This window comes from Sinohyriopsis cumingii, chromosome 4 (genome assembly GCF_028554795.1).
Source record: "Sinohyriopsis cumingii isolate HCF-2022 chromosome 4, ASM2855479v2, whole genome shotgun sequence".
NCBI classification, from domain to species: Eukaryota; Metazoa; Mollusca; class Bivalvia; order Unionida; family Unionidae; genus Sinohyriopsis; species Sinohyriopsis cumingii.
Window position 1 is genome coordinate 118,958,435 of NC_142964.1, and position 15,479 is coordinate 118,973,913.

The 15,479-nt window shown below is 33.2% G+C and overlaps 1 protein-coding gene across 1 annotated transcript in view; it reads left to right on the plus strand.

Annotated features, from left to right (window-relative positions):
* The first annotated feature begins 5,958 nt into the window (after positions 1 to 5,958).
* Positions 5,959 to 15,479, plus strand: part of LOC149801984 (hillarin-like) — a 34,891-nt gene continuing 25,370 nt past the window's right edge. Inside the window, exon 1 of the mRNA XM_089956875.1 lies at positions 5,959 to 6,070. The gene's annotated coding sequence lies outside the window, so the exon portion shown is untranslated. The remainder of the gene's footprint in view (positions 6,071 to 15,479) is intronic.

Here is a 15,479-nt window from a genome sequence, read left to right on the forward strand (position 1 = left end):
GCAAAAAATGTGGCATCCAATATGTTGGACAAACCAGTCAACAAATATCTAAACGTATGAACCAACATAGATCAGATATAAAAAATTATATCGATCAATCATTTTCATCTCATGTTGCCGCATATTTTAACAAAAATTCCCATACATTGCAAGATTTCTCCTTCCAACCTATTGTTAAAGCTGATTCTGAAATGGAACGTCTACTAAAGGAAACCTATTGGATTCACCGTCTTAATACGGTATATTCAAAAGGTCTAAATTCAAAAAACACTATATGACATTTAGTTTTTTTTTCTTTTCTGAATTATGTCCCCTGTTTACAATTAGATATGAATATTTCATATTATTTTACTTTGCAGAAAATCTTAACTGGTAAAAGTATAATCTAATAACGTAAAAATAAGTTTACTAATTCATTAAAAACGAAATTGGATTTGTATATTAATTTTCCATAAATTTGATTAATTATTTATAAAATACTTGATAGCAAGCGTTATGCACACCATATTTTTATTATATAAATTGAGTTCTGATAACCTCGATAACAGTTGTAAAGATTATATTAGTATATGTGATCTGTATGTTTATCTTCTAATTTCTTACCTTTTTTATATGTATGTATATATTTTCTATACCTCAAATAAGCAAATATTACAATAACCATTTATCGCTATTTATTAATATATATATATATATAGAGAGAGAGAGTATAATTTGCATTTTATATCCAGATACTCGTAACCATGATTTATGGAATTTAAAGTTCCCGTTTATCTAGGAAAGAATAAAATAAAACTTCTTACTATCATAGATCTTAAAGTCCTTTAGAATTGAAATCTTTTACCCAGTTTTAAATCAGTATCTTGTTTCTACACTATTCTATCAGAATCAAACTATTAATATTAGTGTCATGATCTTCAAAACTCTTCTATCATTTTATTTCTAGTTTCCGTATAATTCGTCTACTTCGGGTTCTGCGTTGTAAATTCATTTCGTTGCAATTCACTGATAAATTTGACGGATTTGATTCAAAGTACACTTCGTCACTACTTAATGAGTCATACCGATTTCCATTTTCCGATGTGTTTGACATTTTATTTGGCACAAACAGCAGGTATTTCTAATTTCTTCGGTAATCACCTCGACTTGGTTTTACTATGTAAGACCTTGGTGAGACTTCAGTAATAGCATTACCTTGATAGTAGTTCCTGGACTAAACTGTTTCAAAGTTTTTCTGCTTACCGTCACTGGGGAGTTTTGAGTTTCCCTTTACATTCGTTTTCACTGCATATCCGTGATTTTTTAAAACTTGCAATATCTTTGGATTTGTAAGTAGATTAGTTTTTAGATTTCTTCATATTAGTGTCTGTGCTGGGGCAATGCATTTTCTAGGGATTAGATCTATAAGCTTAAAGTCCATGATGCGGATCTTCTCCACTTTGTTTGCATTTGTCAATTATTTATTCCACAATGTGTACCGTTTTGTCAGCTGAACCACCTGATGTTGGATATCCCGGTCTATTTGTTATTTGTCTAAAATCCCAATCTTTTGGAAACTGTTTAATATCAGGTCACTGTTACATGGACCATTATTGCTCAGTTCATCTTCAGGTGTACCATATCTTGTGACAGACACGTTTCATAGCAGTATTAACTTCTGAAGTAGATTGACTTTAGAAGGCTTACAACTTCTTGGTAGCTTAAATATGCATCTAATATGATTAGGTGGTCTTTCTTACTTTAAATACTACTCTTTCACATGCAAAAGTAAATGCAAGTGCTTCCCTTTCAATGATGGCATACAGAATTTCTTTGTCAGCAACAGTTCTAGAAACATAAACATCTGGCAGACATTTATTACCATGTTTCTGAAACTGTTTAGCAGCAACTCCTTTTCTTACATGCTTCTGTCGAAATTATTATTTACTTTCAATAACAAAATTCGATTACTGGTTCACTAAGTATTAGATTCTTAAAATCTTAGAAAGATTTGGAGTCCTATTCCACTGATTTTTCTTGTCCAAACGAGTTCACAATATTTCTGTACGAATTGATAGGTCATGCAAATATCTTGTCAGGTAGTTGATCATCGCACGAAATCTTTGCAAGTCTTTTTTGCGTGTTGCTCTCCATATCTTGTATACCTTGTATATCTTTTATTTTTCGTTGATCTTGCATCATGTAATCTTTTGATACGACATCACCTAACAGTCTGAGTTCTGGGACACTGACTATGCACATTACTTTTTGTTCCTTTTGTTTGGAACTTTCTGACTTTGTCCAATACTTGTCTTAGGCATTACTCATGCATCATTTTGTCTTTCCCACATGTAATGATATCATCGATTGACGTATCACTTCCTTCCATATTTTCAAATAGTTTATTAATTGATCTATTTTAAATTTCCTTGACACTTGATATTCCAAAAGGTAGTCGTAAACGACGATATCTGCCTAAAGGTTTCTTAAATGTGCACAGTGTAGAACTTTTCTCATTAAGTTAAATCTGGTAAAACCCATTAAAGCATCTAACTTAGCAAACACTTCTACTCGGACAAAATCTGACATCATTTCTTGACGTGTTTGAAGTTTGAAATATCTGCTTTTTATAACTTTATTCGGATTCCTTGGATCAAAGCAAATCCTTAATATTTGTTTGGCTTGTGTACAATTACCAACAAGTTGGCCAATTCAGAAGGCTCTTCCGCTTTCTTGACTACAGTAAGAGCTTCAATTTTCTTAAGCTCTGCTTTCAGGGCATCATGAAGTGCAAAAGGAACTTCTCTGAATGTTTCAATAACTGGTTCAGCTTGATATTAATCTTATTAGTTAAACATCGAAAACTATCAAACGAATTGTCACATTCCTAGAAAATAAAAATCTCAGTTGAATTTATCATGCTTCATCCACAGTAAGTACAAGTGTAACAAATTTAAATGTATCACAAGTACCACGTCCAATAATATGTCTGATATTGCTATTACTTATGGTATTTGAGTCTCATACAAAACATAGTTTGCGTTTTTGTTCCAGCAAACATTGACCTCTTATTGGAACCCCACTCCCACCCCCACCTCCCATATGTATAATGTTTAACGTTGCTTCATTCTAACCTTTAGGTTATCCTTTTGTTGCTGATAGTGAGAAAATTAAGTCTAGAATTCGGCGTCTACGTCTATAGAATTCAGCATCTGCGTCTAATTTCATCGGGATAACCGTGTCATTGACATTGAATCAAGGACTATTTGTGTAGGCATGATCCATTGTATCTTTCTTATCTGTTTTTAAAAAGTGCAACATATCTGTATCCTAATAGAAATGCGCTACATGTATATCAGCATATGTAGTAGAAAAGCGCTATATGTGCATCTGCATCTGTGGTGGAAAAGCGCTACCTATGTATCTGCTTCTGTGTTAGAAAAGAGCGACATGTGTAGCTGCATCTGTGATTGAAAACCACTACATGAGTAATAAAACGGGCATTTTACAACTATCTTACCTGATCGAGCATAACAGAGGCTAACATTTTCAAATATGAATCTAGCAAGTCGTTGAAACCATTGCCGCACGTAGCAGATATAGCAGGATTTTAAAGGATTCGATTGATCAAAACAAGTGACGAATGCTTATGCTAAAAGATGCTGTTAAGCGACCGCTGTATGTCAAGGTACTAACGGCATTTTACGGTTATTTTCACTGCAAAAACAATAACAAAACGCGAATTCTACATGGAACAGCAGTCCACACTCAACGTGGCATAATTATTTTAGCTAATTTCAAAAATAGGCTATAGAGTGTAAATGCACTGAAACGTGCAATTTGTCCAGACGTAACAAAATCAAATGCTAGCGTCAGTCCGAATTGGTAGTACATTCACTAGTATTGCTTGTATAGCAATAACAGAATGTTACGAAAACTATCTGAACCGTATACTAACACAACACAGTCAAGATTAGTTCGTTCCATTTTTATTGAGCCTTGCATTAGATTTTATACTTTTATCTCCTGTATAATTGATTGTTTCTTCAGATATTTTAAAGCAGGGGTTATATTACAATGTGTACTTTATTTGCAGGATATATCTGTTTATTAACAATAATATTCACATGACTAAATCTGTCAGCAACTTTATAATAATGCAAATAACTACTATGTCACAGTGCTTGTTTTTGTGTTTTTGCAAATTCATCATGTGCTATTTTAACACACACACACACACACACACACACACACACTAATTGATGATAACGTAACAAATACGGAAAGAGACAGCTTATCGCGATGATCGGTAACATTCGCTTTGTTAATGTAAATAATAATAATAAGAATAAGGATCATGCTAAACATAATATAGACTTGCTACAGGCCCTAATCTTGCGAAGCTCTAAGCGCTTTAAAATATTAAACATAATAACGTCTACAACGACAATATTATAAAAACAAACAACATGAAATTGCAATTGAAATTGGTATGATTTAATGTTTTGTATATATCCATAACATATTCTGAATCATCATATTGTTTCTCGCTGATTCTTGTTATTTGTAATTAAATTCAATTAGCATTTTGATTTATTTAGGCTCCAGAATAAATGTTACAAATGCATATGAAAACAAATGACATTGAAATGAATCATTAAAAAGTTATCAAAGTTAATTGTCTTTTGTTAGAAAAGTTATCTGCACATTTCTTAACTTCGTAAAAGTTGAACACTTTCTTTATTTATATTTTATGATTTTAGCATAAAGTTATATGACCTTATGCTGCCTGTTTTTCTGCAGGCCGCCGCTCCCACAACTACAGCGCTTAGTGGTCAAGACAAGTGCATGGGTACTTTCCGAGTCGTGACGCTGACTCAACTTGTGTTTACTAACAACCTTGCTTGGGCAATTTCCGTGCCTAGACGCTGACTGAAGTAATGTTTACTAACAGCCCAGTAGGACATGAAAATGAGTGAAAATACTACGAGTCTTTTGGTCTTGCTGTGTCTATCAGAAAGTCTTGAAATGTCTCAGCATATCAGAATATTCTGAACTTTCTGGTGCTCATACATTTGTATGCGCGGTAAGAATGGAGTTTGTTCGAGATTAAAATGTTTTATTTATACACTTACATATTTATATCACGCCGTTCAAATATGTGTATCTAGGGCCTTTCCAAAGCAGAAATGCTAAAAACTAAAAAGTCCTTTAACACGGCTTAAATAATAAATCATGCGAAATAGCAACTTTATTATTTCAATGATACCTGCAGGTAGAGGTTGTTGAGTAGCATTCACAAGTAGAATCATTTAGTTAGATACTGTTTACTTAAAGCTAGCAAGAACTTTGCATTTATATAGATTCAAATTAGATTATACCAATCTTGGTTTTGATTCCCCTTCCTGAAGAAATGACTTTGACCACCCTACCCACCCAACCACCCCTTTGCTCCTCCCTCCCCCACAGAAATATTCCTGCAGACGCCCTTGCCTATATTGCACTTTATAAACGCTCTACAGCTTCATTTAAGTCACATCGATTGATTTTAATGATGTAGGTTGGCCCTAAAACTGTAAGGCGTACGGATTTACGGTGTGATATTTATTGTTTCCATGATGTCAATCAACCTTTCTTAGCACCTCCTTATTTCTTTAATTTTGACAATATAACCGCCAGCTTTTAACTTTGTGAAGAAGATGAAGGTACAAAACTGGCATTATCTCACAAAATGCAATATAAAGATCAGTGCCGGATTACGATATAGGCAGAGTAGGCCCCCCAGCCCCGCGACAACGGATCAAAATAATATTGATAAAACGTATTAGGAGATAATTTGCGAGGGGGTCGCAAGATTTCGATTGCCTAAGGGCCTGAGGGCCGCCACAGGGTTTAATTCGGCACTGACAAAGATGATCTTATGCAAGGGCAATGTCTTCAACGTTGACAGTGCAAATGACTATGGGCGGGTCTTAGCAACAATAGTGTAACTATTAATAACGCTTCCGAGTCGGTCTGTTCTCAGAATTAATTCGAATCCAGTCAACCAGAAAGCTATCATTTAGAGGAAATCAGAAGAATAACCATCATGGTAAGCTGTCGATAAACTCTGTCTGCCTGTCTGTCTTTCTCTCTGATAAGGCCACAAAATATGTTTCCTATTGCACTGGTTTAAAAATTAGGGTAGGTAGTAATTTTTAGATTATAATGTATTGTAAATATAACGTACTTAGTGCTTCAAGTACTGGGCAAAACAGGTCCAGTCCGATGCACAAATCAATTTCGGAATGTTTAAATTTTTAATTTTTTTATTTTTTTCGGGGGAAAAAGTGCTCGGGTCGGCACCTGGACAATAAGGACGGTCGGCCGACCGGAAACACAAGTGTTTTTTTTTTTTGTTGGCCTAAGTTGCCATAACGTTCATTTATGTACATAATACTTATTTTAAAAAAAAAAAAACAAACAAATTGTTCTGCAAAAAGTGCATGCTGAAATTGTTAATTATTTTAAAAAAATCACAAGTATATTAGCTGACATATTCTACTAATACACTTTCACTCGCTTGTTATTTATGTACAGTTTTCGAATACAAGGCGGTGTGTATTTAACAACATTCACCCATTTTGGAAGAGAACGTATGCTAGCTAGAAATAATAAAATGCTATTGAAAACAAAATCACTTACGACTAACAATACCTAAAAATGTCAGAATGCCATGCACTCTGATCAGAGAAACTACAAAACAATCAGAAAAGTAGCAAACCTGCATAACAAGATAACCGAAGATAAACTTACAAATTTGCAATCCAGAACAACGCCGGTCAATAATAAACAATTTGACTAAAGCAAAGGATGATATACCAATCAAAATGAATACCTTTGAAGATTATTTTAGGAATATACACTCATCCCATGAGAATGATGACGAGACAACGGAAAAGGAGGAACCATGTAATATAAAACATTATGAAGTACGACATGAACCAGAGGAAATATCAAAGTACTGAGAAATTAGTATTCTAATAAGTTGCCTGGTAAAGAGTACATTTAAAACGAATGCATGACATGTACAGGAGAACATCTTCCTGTTTTTGTAAGCTTTATTAAACTGGTTTTAAATAAAAGTGTTGTTCCAGAAACCTGGACTACAGGATTGATTAAACACACACACACACACACACACACACACACACATATATATATATATATATATATATATATATATATATATATATATATATATATATATATATATATATATATATATATATATAGAGAGAGAGAGAGAGAGAGAGAGAGAGAGAGAGAGAGAGAGAATCAAGTTTTGGGTTCGAACTGTACTGGTATTGCAGCTGATTTGCTTGACAGAGATATAGTAAGATATTTAGAACTATTTGTTTTACTTTCTACACAGTAGTAAATTTTGATAATCCAAGGAATATGCAAACTAATTTGACGTATTCTTTGATTACAGCAAAACATATAAACTTGTCTTTAACACAAGCAAAACGAAATTTATAATTTTTTGGAAATTAGAAATAGACAAAATGTGAAGTTCAAGCAGGAAACTAGGAACTTAAACTTTTCAGAAATTATAACTATTTAGGAATGATTATAGCGTAGATGAGATGCTGAAAGTTACAAAATTCCAAAGCCATATATACGCTTTATGGCGAGCTTGGCAGAACCCATGTACATTTACAAATAGAAAGAAGAATACTTGGCTATTGAGTTATTCTCATTTAAACAAATTAAACTACCTTATATAATGTATCTAAAGTTATTGCAGGATTATAATAATGGTCTAGGCAAAAGTAAACAAATAAAAACGGTTCATAACATCTTATTGGAAACTGTGCTTCAATTTATTTGGGATAACCAAAACATCCCCGTTAAATCTGATTAGATATAGTCCTTGAAGAAAGACTTCATGATTCGTTTGTACAGACATGGGAATCATTCATTACGAACTCAACAAAAGCTGATAGGTATATAGTATTTAAAATGGAATTCAAATTAGAATATTATTTGTCAAAAACTTATAAAGATACAAAACAAATACAATTCAATTTAGAATATGTAAACATTGTTTACCTATAGAGAGGTAAGGATGGGAAAATGAGCCTAGTCATGAACGATTGTACAAACATTGCTTGCAAAACTGCATTGACGATAATGTTCATTATCGCCTTGGATGTAGTAATTACAGAGAACAGATGAAGCATATACTACCCAAGCAATTCCATACCAGACCAGATGAACACAAAGTTAAAAAAATATTGAGTTCTGAGAAAGTTGGAATTTAATATAACTTTTTTAAACGAATGATACATGTATAAATTATTTTATCGCAATTTCGTCAAGTTGTAATCATCTACTTGTTGTTTTTGTAGCTCTTTCCGTTTTCTCTGGAATGGAAAAGCAAACTAGGTTGTAAAGTAATGAGTTTATTACAGATTAATCTGTGTTCCGTTTTTCGTAAGTTATATCCTATCTTTCAAATTATGTCAACATCCATGTGTTTAAGTTTTACTTGTTCTTGTTCCATTGGAATATTGACTGTGCTATTGTTGTCAATCTGATTGCAAATGCCTCTGCTGTGAAAAATATGATATCATGCATGGCAGAATTACACCATACAAAGTGAGATATTAACAGTGTAACTGATATGTTGCGTGTTGCAACCTGAGTGTGCTAACGAATTGGACAAGGATATTGACAATGGAAATGTTTTCGAAAATGTCACCATACAGCTCAAAACGTCTAGTATCATTTAGAAGCAATCCCACAAGATGCTATCTCCTAAACTTGACGAAACTCGACCCACTCGTTTTCAATGGTCAAGCTTGTGAAACTATACACTTAAAGTGGCAGTTTTTGTATTTTGCTGCATTTTCTCATGGATATAAAACAACATGTCTTTCCATATATCATGTAATGTTATGGGCTTGTGTTAATTACATAATTGAAACTTTATATATTAAATATTATTTTGTAAGTGTGATTTTTCAATTTGTTTTTTCACTGCAGTCAATAGACCTCGATAACATTATGACCAAAGAATTTCTTCCACGTTGTCCCATCGCTTGGTCTAGTGATAAACATAACAAACTAGAACACAGAATAATATTTCAATATTTTAATGTGGTTTTCCTGTAGTGTACTAGGAAAGAGAATTATGTTACTACCCTTTTTTTAATAAAATTACTGCAGAAAATAAATGCCATAACAGCAATCATTACCTTAAGAAATCTGATATTTCAGCCTGCTGTACACTTAAGCCAGGCACTACCTTTTAACCATAAAATAAAACAAATTGCATATTCTGAATGAATAACGGAGAAATTTCGTCTCGTGGGTGAAATACTATAATATTTTCACCCATTCGATGAAACATATCCGTTATTCACTCAAGACAAGCAAATTTCATATATTTATTTCTTGGAGAATAGTAAATGAATATTGACCCCAGGTGTACAAAACCCAACATGTTTACAGAAAAAAAAACCCAGTCATCATGAACATGGTTCCAACTGGTGGTGAATATAACATACAGGTCGTGTGCACTATAAAAGTCAACAGAGTCAGATCAGGAATACATTCTTACGGCATACAGCCATGATATATACATAATAATAGTGTTAATAATCGATACCTATTAATACCTTTTTTTCTGTGCTTCACTTTGTCTACTATGTGGCCGGATCATGATAGTAACGTGCCACACGAACAAAATCCCGACAGACACTGTTTACTCATTAGCTTTGTATCTGGTTAGCATTACATTACACCTATTGACACAAATCAATGTGCAGGTTGAATCCCACAGGAATGTAGACACAGATTTTGAGAGGATTTCAGGTAAACAGCGTCCAAACAGTCAAAAAAATTCAACCTGAAAGTCTATAATACTGTTACAACTATTGATAAAAGGGTACATGTAGATGCAAATAGCGTCGTTAACTCAGAGCACATCTACAAATTATGCAGGTCTTTGACAAGAGAACAAACAGTGTGTGTAAGAACTATTTAATCAATATTAGGAATGCCATTCTAGAAATTGTTTGAATATAGTTTTACAATGCAACGAAGTGTCTTGATGACTCTGGTGATATTCACTATTGTATAAATGTTGAAGAAATATAGTTTTCGATCCAGCTTGGGTATCCCAATGCTTTCAGTTCCATTGTTCATGGTGAGGACGATATTTGTAGAACACAATGAATAGCTGTAAAAAGGTTAACGACTAATAAATTTATCTGAACACAAATAACGACTTATCACTGCAGCTGAATGATTTATGGAACATAAAATTTGTTTAATGGTCAATTATTATCATCATCATCATCATCATCATCATCATCATCACCACCATCATCGTCAGCGATAATTATTATTAATAATAGTATTGGTATAAGCGATAATTTACTCAGCTGTCTTGATTATAACGTATGTGAAACTAATGCATTCAACAATAAGTAAGGATTTCTCCAACCATCTTATTCCTTTACGAAAGGATGACAACAATTTAATTTCTGAATAAAGTACAGTTCCATCCTCTCTCTCTCATACAAAAGTTCACAAAGTATATTATCGTTTCGAAGGTGTTAAATTTACGTTATTCGTTGATACAGGGTTATAAGTACATCACTGAATGTTGTTATCACGCCGATAAATGTTAAAAGTTTTCTATTTTATACAAATCACTGCCTCCCCAAAGAAGAAACGATCAGTCCAAATATTTACAATAAATAATACCTGTCAAGAAAAGGAACAATAACATCTGAGACTGTTAGATTAAATCAACTGAAGTAAGATATATACCAGTTTGTGCAGTAGCCTTGACAGGTACGTATTCTTAATCATATAATATTTATTTCAAGCAAGCTTGAACTTTGCCTTTGTGAACTTTGTAAACTTATAGCGACTGTTTCGTAATCACATACGGTTTATCTTGAAGCTAAATCTGAATAGTTGGTAATGCAAGTTACTATACCGTGTCGATTTGAAGACCTCTACAGTTTTGTCGACACATAAGTATCGAAACTTTGAATAGATATGCAGTAGGGATCTGAGGTGTAATGTCCCTAGTATCATTAGCTGCAGTTCTTCTTAAATTTGATCAAACTCAAGAAACTATTTTCATTTATATGTCTAAAAAAATGTACGTTATTTGTCGATACAAGGTTTTAATTATATAGCTGTACGTTGTTATCACGCCAATAAATATTTTCTATTCTTCAAAACGCGGCCATCCCAAAGCAGGAGCTATCTATGACGATTTGTTGAATTAATTTATACCGGGAAAGACAAAGAGTATTTATATATGACGCTATGTTACATTATATGAATTGAACTAACACATGTAACAATAGTATTCACATAGACATCCTCTTAATCAGATAGTATTTATTTAAAGCAATCTTTAACTTTGCCTTTGTGAACTAGCAGCCATTGTTTTGAAATCACACATGATTTATCTTGAAGCTACATCAGCCTAGTTGACAATGCCACTGTTTGTGCTTATCGTTTCTTTGCGACTATTTACAAAACACAGCAGAGCATGAAAGGTAAACCACTGACATTGCGCGGGATCCAGTAAAACATTTGCTTCCTCAGTCTGTTACACATATTGCTAACAAATACATCTGAACATAAAATTGAAAGAAAATTTGCTTGCTACGAGTGAATAATTGATATATTGTAATGGGTGAAAAACGTAAGTATTTTTACTTGTAGCTTTCCAGCTCGTGCAAATACCGAATTGTCGCCCAAGAGATGAAATATATCCGTCATAAACTCGTTTGAAGCAAATGTACTTTCTGTACATGTAGTACAGTTACGTGATATCAGAATAATTCGTCTCAAGAGTAGATTCCAAATTAAAAATTATATGTAAATTATACTACTTTTATTTTTCTATTCATTTCAATACCACTCAAATATCACGAAGAATATTATTGATAACAGTTAGCTATACACAAGTGTCTCATCTTTTTCATTCGCCTGCTTCTTGTACTTTCTTTGACGTTTCTCTAATCGTATAATTCACATAGTTTGATAACTGTGCTCATCTGTACGTACGGGAAATAATAATGGTCAGACATGTATTTGCTGTTGTTAAATAGGTCCAGTATGTAATTAAGGGTTCTATTTTCATGAATGATGATGATGATGATGATGATGATGACGATGTGGTTGATGATGTTGTGTCAAATTAATGCATGCCATATGCCAAACATATGATATATGTATCGATGAACATACATATTTTGTTATGGCTTCATGGTCTTAAACTAAGTAGTAGAAAAAAAGCCAATAAGTTTAGTAAAATTCAATGATTATTTTTTCCCTAGAATACAAAATGTAAACTTTATAGAAACTTAAAGTAGTGTGAATTAAATCCTAAATAATCCTAAACGTTCCATCGCATATGCAAACTTACAGAGTGTTGCAAGTGAATTCCAGGTTTCTGAATGTGTTGATGGAGGATTAGTCTTGAATGAGCTGAGATACCTATAGTCCCAATTTTCATTGGTATAAATACCATAATACCAAGCCTGGAGAGGATTTTGAGGTATGGGCAAAAGAGCTAGAACTCAATCACCAGGCTAAAAACTACGTTCCCTGGTAGTTCTATCATGCCTTAATGTTAATTTTGCATGAGCAGTGAGAGGATTAGTTTTGTTACTTCACAAGCCTTTGACAACTTATATTTAAAAACAGAGACATAGTCAAGAATATTAATCCTTAAACTTTAACTTGAATCTAGTAATTTTTGATAGCTTCAATGGTACACGCACAGTTTGTCCAAAATCTAGTTCAAAAGGACCAAACCCCAATTATTCTTGAACTGATTCACTAACAGAAAACTATAGTAATGAACATCCTCATCCCAATCTTTTCCTGTATCAAATCAATATGACTGACTTGCATTTTTCAAATTTTGATGAAATCTTTAAAAAAAACCTGTACGTTCAGGATGATAGACAGAAGACTTAAACTGTTGGATGCCTATTTAGCATAACTTGTTTAAAAATCCCAGACATAATATTCGACCCTTGATCAGACTGGACAGATTTGGGAAGGTCAAAAGTGTAAAACAAACTTTATACAAGCTTCGACTGTGGTTTAGTTTTAATATCTCTGATTGGAATTGCCTCTAAAAATCCTGTGGAGGTACACATTACGTTCAACAAGTATTGTTTGTCTGACTTGGTCTTAGGTAAGGGACAGACACAGTATTCCATTTTTCTGTAAAACGGTTCGTCAAATGCAGGATTAGGTTGCAGATGTGCTTTATGAATCTTATGATTGATTTTACTAACATTGATAATTGACAAGATCTAAAGTATTTAGAAAAATCACCGTTTTATTTAAAAACATCAATTTTATTTGTCGGCCGATGAAAATGAATCACGATCTTGTGATACGTCTTATTGACTGATAACCGATCAGCCAATGGAGATTCAAGGGCTAGACTAATACTTTTCTGTCGAGCAAAAACACTTTGATAGCTCACTGATCACTCAGACCTCAGGTGGTCTACTTTTCTCATAAGGACCCCATTTTGTGCACAATAAAGCTTGGACTTTTTATGTGGCTTTAGTTTCTTTGCTAGCACTTTGCAGCCAATGTGAATTTCAGGATCTTATTCTTGTTCTATAATGACTTGTGATACCCTGTTTAGAATAAGGCATTTTTTTCTAAACGTGGATCACTTGATTAATACCTCTTGATTAATCAATACCAGCTGCTAAAGTAACCTCAAGAATAGTCTGAACAAACATCGTATCAGCTAAAGGAATAATATCCTGATCAACACCATTCTCAAGAGATCTTTGTGCCATAGCACTCATAACTGTGCGATAACACTGGTAACTATACAGCAGGGTATACATTAAGGATTTAGTTTTCAATAGGAGCAACTAGAACAAAAGACTTTATCACTTTGAGAAAAAATTACAGTGTTAAGGTAATAATATTTACTTATAGTGATTCGATTAATTTATAGTTACAGTATTTTTTATGTACTTTTTTTAACCTAATTTAGTGTTTGCTTCAAGAAATATCTGGCTAACTTCTGAGTTTTTTTTTAATCTCCCCAATATTCCTAACATTCCTCTAACAACGATAGCAAAATGTTTCGACAACTGGTTCCATGCATTTAATATAGTCAGTACCCCGAGAACTGGATAGACTACAATATGTTGCTGATGAGTAAAATTGGAATCGTCGGCACCACATTCGAATGCTATAACCAACCATGAATGCTATGAAGATATTGTAAAAGTACAAAATGATGAAGAAGTTAACGAGAAAAAATAAAATTCTTGTCCTTAAGTGCCACAGATTAAGTAAATGGGCAAAGAGCCAATATCCGACGATAAATAACTTTTGATATGCAAATGAAGAAACACTTATATGGGCAGAAGCCAATGTCTCCCAGTAAATAACTTTAGATGGACAAATGAAGACACACTAATGTAGGTAGCAGCCAATGTATGCCGGTAAATAATTGTAGTTGGACAAATGAAGACACACATATATGTGTAGTTTAGATGGGCAAATGAAGACACACTTAGACGTGTCGAAGACAGTCTGTTTGAAATATTTAATGACAGCTATCCTGGTTACATACTATAAGAAAACTTTTAGATTTTCAAACTTCTCCATGATCATTTTAAGGACCGTTCTCTATGATCATTTACAAGACTTTTTCATGGTCATTTTAAAGACTGTTCTTCATGGTCATTTTTAAAGACTGTTCTTCATGGTCATTATTAAAGACTGTTCTTCATGGTCATTTTAAAGACTGTTCTTCATGGTCATTTTAAAGACTGTTCTTCATGGTCATTTTAAAGACTGTTCTTCATGGTCATTTTTAAAGACTGTTCTTCATGGTCATTTTCAAAGACTGTTCTTCATGATCATTTTAACGGCTGTTCTTCACGGTCATTTTAAAGATTATTCTCCGTGATCATTGCAAAGATTGCTCTCCATGTTCATTTTAAAGATTGCTCTCCATTATTTTATTGAAGCCTGTTCTCCATGATTATTTCAAAGACTGCACACCATGATAATGGAGACTGCCATCCAGCATAGACGCAAACGACTTATCAGACTTGCCCAAAAATTTTGTTAAACACTAACTTATACTAAGACAATGGTGTACATTTGAAAACGCAAAAGAAAAGAAATCGTTTGATACATTAAACTTAAAACGTTACATACAGTTAAGTTAACAATTGACTAACACCCATAAATAAAATAAAAATTCCATAGAGTTATATTGCTCGAACATGAACGTTTCGTTTAAACCTTACATATAGCTCAATGCAAGTACGAGACAAATAGCCCATTAAATGTTTAAGAAAGATATTTTCAAATTGATGAATAGCATTGCAATTGCAAACAGTTTGAGAATATGCGAAAATTAAAACAGCAGTAAAGCAGCGAACAAATGAATGAAACGTTCTCAAATGTCAAAATGACATATG